Source organism: Cryptomeria japonica, chromosome 3 (genome assembly GCF_030272615.1).
Source record: "Cryptomeria japonica chromosome 3, Sugi_1.0, whole genome shotgun sequence".
NCBI lineage: Eukaryota > Viridiplantae > Streptophyta > Pinopsida > Cupressales > Cupressaceae > Cryptomeria > Cryptomeria japonica.
This window is the reverse complement of record NC_081407.1, coordinates 559,757,354-559,763,931: the sequence shown is the minus strand read 5'-3', so window position 1 is coordinate 559,763,931 and position 6,578 is coordinate 559,757,354.

Genomic DNA, 6,578 nt, shown 5'->3' with positions numbered 1-6,578 from the left:
TTCATCATTTCTCTGATCGAGTACTTGTGTTTTGAGATGTTAGCTGCATACATGAGCATTTCATATAAATTCATGCATTCATTATCATTCATTTACATCCATCTTATTGCATAGGAAAATGAAAACATTGCATCATTCATTATCATTCATTTGCATTCATCTTATTGCATAGAAAAATGAAAAAAATTGCATTACTCATTATTCATTACTCATTTGCATTATCATTTATTTGCATATGAAAAGAAACGAAAATAGACATCCATGATCATTTGCATTGCATACATTCATGTTGAAAAGAAATGTATACATATAGAACAACATCTCATAATCCATCAACACAAGTATGATGAAATCAAATCACGAGCTTGTAAATCAGTTGTCCTGAGTCCATTTTTGGGATCGAAATCGAAAATCGAGATCATTTTGCTAGTCAATTTCAAAATTTGGACCACTTAGCGCTTTTCATCAAATGCTCATTCTCTCTTCTAATTGCGCTCAATTTCTCATGAATCAACGTTGAATCTCAATTTACTTTCTACAAATCAACTTTGCGCTCAATTTCTTATCAGCCAATGCAAAATTTTCAAAAACTCCTCTAAATCAATTTATGCTCAAACAACTTATCATCACTCAAAATTTCCTATCATCATGTACCCTTGCTATCTTTCGATTTTACTCCCGAGGGGGCATACTCGTGACCTTATGACCCAAAGATAGGTTGAATGCTAGATGAAAACCCAGAGAGATACCTAGGAAGGTCAATAAGTCTGAAACTGACTGTTTCTTGTTTGTTGGATTATGAAAGTTTTCAATTCTGAACAAAGACATGCCTGTATACTTCACAGACACGTTTAAATGACACAGATGCTATTCTGTCAGACATAGACACGCTTAAATGACACAGACGTGGTTTTGTTAGACACGTACGTGTTTCTGAGATGTTGTAATTGCAATGTTGCTCAAGAGAACACAAACGCGTTTCTGCCCTTCACAGACGCGGTTATATGACACAGACGCATGTCTGTCAGACAAACACATTTCTGAAAATGTTGTGCAATTTCTCCAATCTATGAAGTGACTTGTTGTGACAAAATCTGAATGTTTGACTATTTTTCGTGACAAGAGGACACAATGTTGATGAGGACTCAATGTTTGCAAGTGTTTAGACCCAAAAATGACTCAAAGAAAAGTCTGTTGTTTGATGTAAAATTATATTGCATACACTTGAAGACACCAAAGACACAATGTTTTGATGTTTGGTCTTGAATGTTTGAATGTCTAAAATAAGTCAAGCACAATTCTTATGGCTGGCTAGGACAATAGTTATTGATTCCCACATGAGGCTATGCTATTCAGAGAGGATACTTAGATGCTTGACCCCATTGGCTCCACCCTGACACTCACTTCTCGGGGCAACCAGGCATCAGTCCCCACGGAAACTCCCCGTGGCGAACTTTGTATCTCTACTAAGAACCGTATGTGTGTGGGCCGCTCCAGAGGTCCGACCTCTTGCCCCAACAACTAGAAGGATTTTGGCTTCTAAAATAAAAAGGTGCTAGTAAGGGCATCCGCTCACGTGGCCATACATGTGGTACTTTTAGCTCTATAAATATAGAAGGCTCCCAACCGGTAGGGGTTATGCCCTACAAATTATCAAATAAATTTGATCAAACGGGTTTATGGGGAGACATAGTGTCGGTATGAACTAATCAGCACACGTTATCCATAGTTTTCACCATGAATACAATTGTTTACAGTAGTTTGGAAGAGGTGGGTTTTCCTCGCTACCACTTGGGTCGTTCTCTCCTCACTAATAATCCTAATGACCACATGGGGAGACAGGCCCTCTAAAGATTAAACAAAAAAAGCCTATTGCTCAAGACACAAAAGACAATGGTTCAATTTTAGTGCACCAATTGAAGTGTTTGCTATTCTATGAAAACAAGGCACACAATGCAAGATCAAAAACCCTTGCTAAGATCCTGCAACAAAGATTCGTTAGTAGTTTGAATTTGTTTCAAATGATCACCCCTTCCTGCAAGCACACAAGTTAGGTAAATTTTAGATCCAAAAGACTTTGTGAAAATAGGGGTCTTCAACAAAATGATTTTGCTTTCAAGACAAGCTGCACCAATTTCGTTAGCTAGATCTCAAGATGTTAGCTCAAAATAAACCAGATCTGAAAATCCGAATGATGAAAAACCGAATCAAAGAAACCCAAAATGTAACAACCTCACACAGATGCGGTTATCAAAAACACAAATGCTATATAACTTCACAGACGCGCTTAGATCCCACATAAATGCGGTTATCAGAAACACAAATGCTATATAACTTCAGAGACGCGGTTATCAGAACATAGACGTGGCTCCTGGACACAGACGTGCCTGAAGATTTCACAGACATGACTAGGGAACACAGATGCGTTTCTCGGAATCTGCAAAAAAAATAAAAAAATAAAATACTGTCGAGGGCGCAGACGCGATTCTAGATGTCACAGATGCGACAGAAAACCAAAAATGCGATCCGAAAGCACGCAAACGCAAAAATATCAAAAGTTTGTCAGAAATGTCAAACTTGCAACTTCAAAACACAAAATCTACAACAAAAGATGTTAAATGCAAAAGGGACAAGGGTCCCACCGGGCGTGCCAAAATGTATATGGTGAAAATGGATAACAACAATGTTGAAAGACTAAATGGATTCAACCACAAAACCCTAGCCTAACAACAACAAAGATCCACCATAACATATGAAGATTACTTAAGACAATGCAAATCAAATGAAATCACAAAGATTATACCATCACATGTCCAATAGGGTTTGAATCTGCATTATTCCTATCTCCATTGATCTTGCTTGATATATTTGCTCTCAAATTTTATATGTGCATAAGAGCTCAACAAAGAACGGAAGTGTGGTTGCAAGTAGGATCGCATATGAAATTTCAAAAGCATAGTGTAGTCGAATCGTAAGTGGGGTTTGATAATGAAGGAAGCATCTCCTTATATAGAAGACACTATAAGAAATGGAAGGATAAGATTGAGAGGTGTAAAAGATAAATGGTCGGTTATGATTAGAGGGTAGGTAGAGGAAATAATAAAATAATGAGAGGGTAGGTAGTGTATGAATTAAGAGATGAATGACATGTGTCATGGGTAGAAAAGGCTAATGAATTAATTAAATAAATAAAGATTCATTTAATTAATAGAGGAAGTGGGATCAAATTAAATAAATAAAATATTTATTTAATTTAGGAAAAAGATAATTTAAATAAATAAATGTATTTATTTAAATGAGAAATAAGGATAGAAGAGGATAAATGAATTAATTAAATAAATAAAGATTTATTTAATTAAAAGAAGAATTAAGCTAAAGTAATTAAATAAATAAAGATATTTATTTAATTAGACAGGACAATTTTAGGTGTCTACACCTTTTAACCTATCCTTGGACATTTAAGGTCCATGTAGCTCTTTCTCTGACCTCTTCAAGATCTATAAGCTCTACATATCTTACTGACATAGCATCATTTTCCTGGGTTTCAACTTGTTCTTTTTCTTGTAGCAAGAGGAAGACCTTTGAATCTTTTCCAAAAGCTGAATTGAACTGCTCACAAAGTCCTCTTCCCCTTACTAACCTAGTAATTTTGATGTCAAGGTCATACTCCATGACCTTAGTGATCCATCCAACCCTCTTCTCACCTATGTCTTTGTTGAGAAGGAAATCTTTAACGCTGGCATGTGGGACTAGGATTTGAATCCTGTTGTTTAAGAGCATGTGTCTAAACTTTTTCAATGCTCTTACCACCGCAATGACCTACTTTTCCACATAGTTATATCTAAGTTCATAATCTTTTAGGTCTTCACTGAAAAAAGCTACGGGCTACTCCAATTCCTTCAGATTTAACTATTTTAGGATAGCGGATATACTTGTGCCTCCTCCCAACATATAAAGGATGAAATCTTTCTCATAGTTTGGATTTACTAGGGTAGGCGCCTAAGCAATGACCTGTTTGATCTGATCAAAGCCTTCCCTACCTTAGTCTATTTGAAGGGTAAATCCTTTTTTAGCATGTTTGTGAGAGGCTTAACCAAGGCCGCTAGGTTTGGGATAAACCTTCTAACAAAGTTTATTCTTCCAAGGAAGCTTTGAAGTCCTTTCTTGTGATGTGGAAGTGGAAGAGACACAATGGCTTCCACTCTCCCTGGGCTGATGGCCAAACCATCTTTGGATACAATGTATCCAAGAAGTTTGCCTTGATCAGTGGAAAATACACACTTGTTGAGGTTCAGAGACACACCATATTCTCTATACTTTTTGAATACCTTCTCAATGAGAGTAAAATGGTCTGCTGCATGCTTGGAGTATATAGTAATATCATCAAGATACACAAGCATGAACTTTGCTGATACTCCCTTAAAGGCCATATCCATGGCTCTTTGAAAAGTTGCACCTCCATTTGTTAGTCCAAAGGGCATTTTACAATATGCATAAGTACCCCATTTAGTAGTAAATATAGTCTTAAACTAGTCTAATTCTTGGACTAGGATCTGATTATACCTTGAGTATCCATCCAAGAATGAAAATCTTTCTGAGCCACTAAATTTGGCTAAACTTTGTTCCATAGAAGGGAGGGGATAATGATCTTTAAGGGAGGCTCTATTGAGGTCCCTAAAGTCTACACATAATTTGATTGCCCCATTCTTCTTCCTAATTGGAACAAGATTGGCTACCTAAGAAGAATGCTTGATTGGAAAAATAATGCTAGATTCTTTTAGCTTGGATAGCTCTTTTATCATCAAAGGCTCAATTTTGGGATTTATAGGTCTTTGCTTTTGTCTAACTGGCTTAGCATTAGGATCAAGCTCTATGGTATGCTGAGATAAGCTAGGGTCAAACCCTTTTAGGTCCTCATATGTAAAAGAAAAAATATCATTATACTCTTGACAAAGATTGACAAAAGTACCTTGATCACTTTTAGAAAATACCTTTCCCAAGTTGAGAGCTCTTCCATTAGATATAGGGACTGATTTGTAGTCTCCTTTCTTTGCTGTCAGGTTCATTGCTCTTCCTTTAATTTGATCATCAGTATTGAAGATCCCTTCCAAGGTAATCAATCCCTTGGGTAGCTTGTTTGAGATTAACTGCATAATTTGATCTCCATACTGGTCTTTTAGCATGCTTTTCTTTTTGTGCAAGAACTCTGCCTCATCTTGTAGGAAGCTCACAATCTGCTGATCAGAGTCAAAGACTTTCCAAATCACTTGGTTATCTGTCACTGCTGGTCTCACCACAAGTCTGATTTGATGCTCCTTCTCTGCTGCAACATGAGATGGAATATCATGTTGGACACCAATTGCTGCTAATCTATCAACATGTTTATTTTAATTTCTAGGGACATTAAAAATATTGAAGGCCTCAAAAAATTCAATTAGGTCCCATGCTCTATGTTTGTAGGACTTGAAAAGGTTGCTCTTAGTGTAATACCCTAAAAATGGTTATCTAAACCATGGGCCCCTAATCTCGACAACATCACCAAGGTCCTAACCAAAGACAATTAAATCAATCTTGAGCACACAAATAATTAATTCTTTAATCATCAAATGTCACATGGAAAATGAATTATTCTATATTAATTAAATATTTATTTAATTAATTAAATCATTCCAAGTAAATTACTTTGATCAATTATCCTATTTATTTTATTAAATATCCTGACATATTTAATTAATTAATAAATTTTTCATTTAATCATAAAAAAATGGAATTAATTTATTACAAAAGAGGAATTAATCACAAAGCAAGAGTTAAATTGAAAATAGAATAAAAGAATTGAATTGAAAAGAAAAAACTTGAGATATTATTTCTTCTTCTAAATTGAGATAACTTGAAATCAGAAAAGCAATTAAAATGATTTATTAATCATTCTCTAAAATTGGAACTCAAAGCTTTTGAGAAAAGAAGTTCAGTTGCATTGAAAAGACTTTTTTCTTGAATAAATCAAAGATATTGCATGGAATCGCCTATTTTTATCTCAAGTGCATGGAATTAATTGAATTTGATCTCCAATGCAAACTCAAACTTATAATCTGAATGCATTTCAATCAAGATATATTTGAAATCTATCTCATGGTTAACTGAATCTGATCTCTCAATTATTTCATTTATCCTAAATTGTGCTTTTTCTTAAGGAATCTCAACCGCTCGTTGCTAATCGATCTTGACCATTGGTCTCTCTTTTGATTCTCTATAAGTTCAACCTTCATCTCTCATTCAAAACACCCTGGAGATTTATTGTTATTATGCAGTTTTTGCTCTAGAGTCATTGAAGATATTGTGCTTTTTGAGATTATTGCATCTTAGTGCATCTTAGTTTAGCCTTTTTGCATATTTAGTTCAATTATGATTGTTTGAATTCATATAGCTTAATATTCATCCATCTAGCATAATCTTGCATCCATTTAGCTTATTCTCATGCTCATATAGATTAAATCCTTCATCTTGGTGTAGCCTAGTCACTAGTATTGCTTATACAAATCTGAGAGGAAGTCTATACTCACATATTTTAGAAGGCA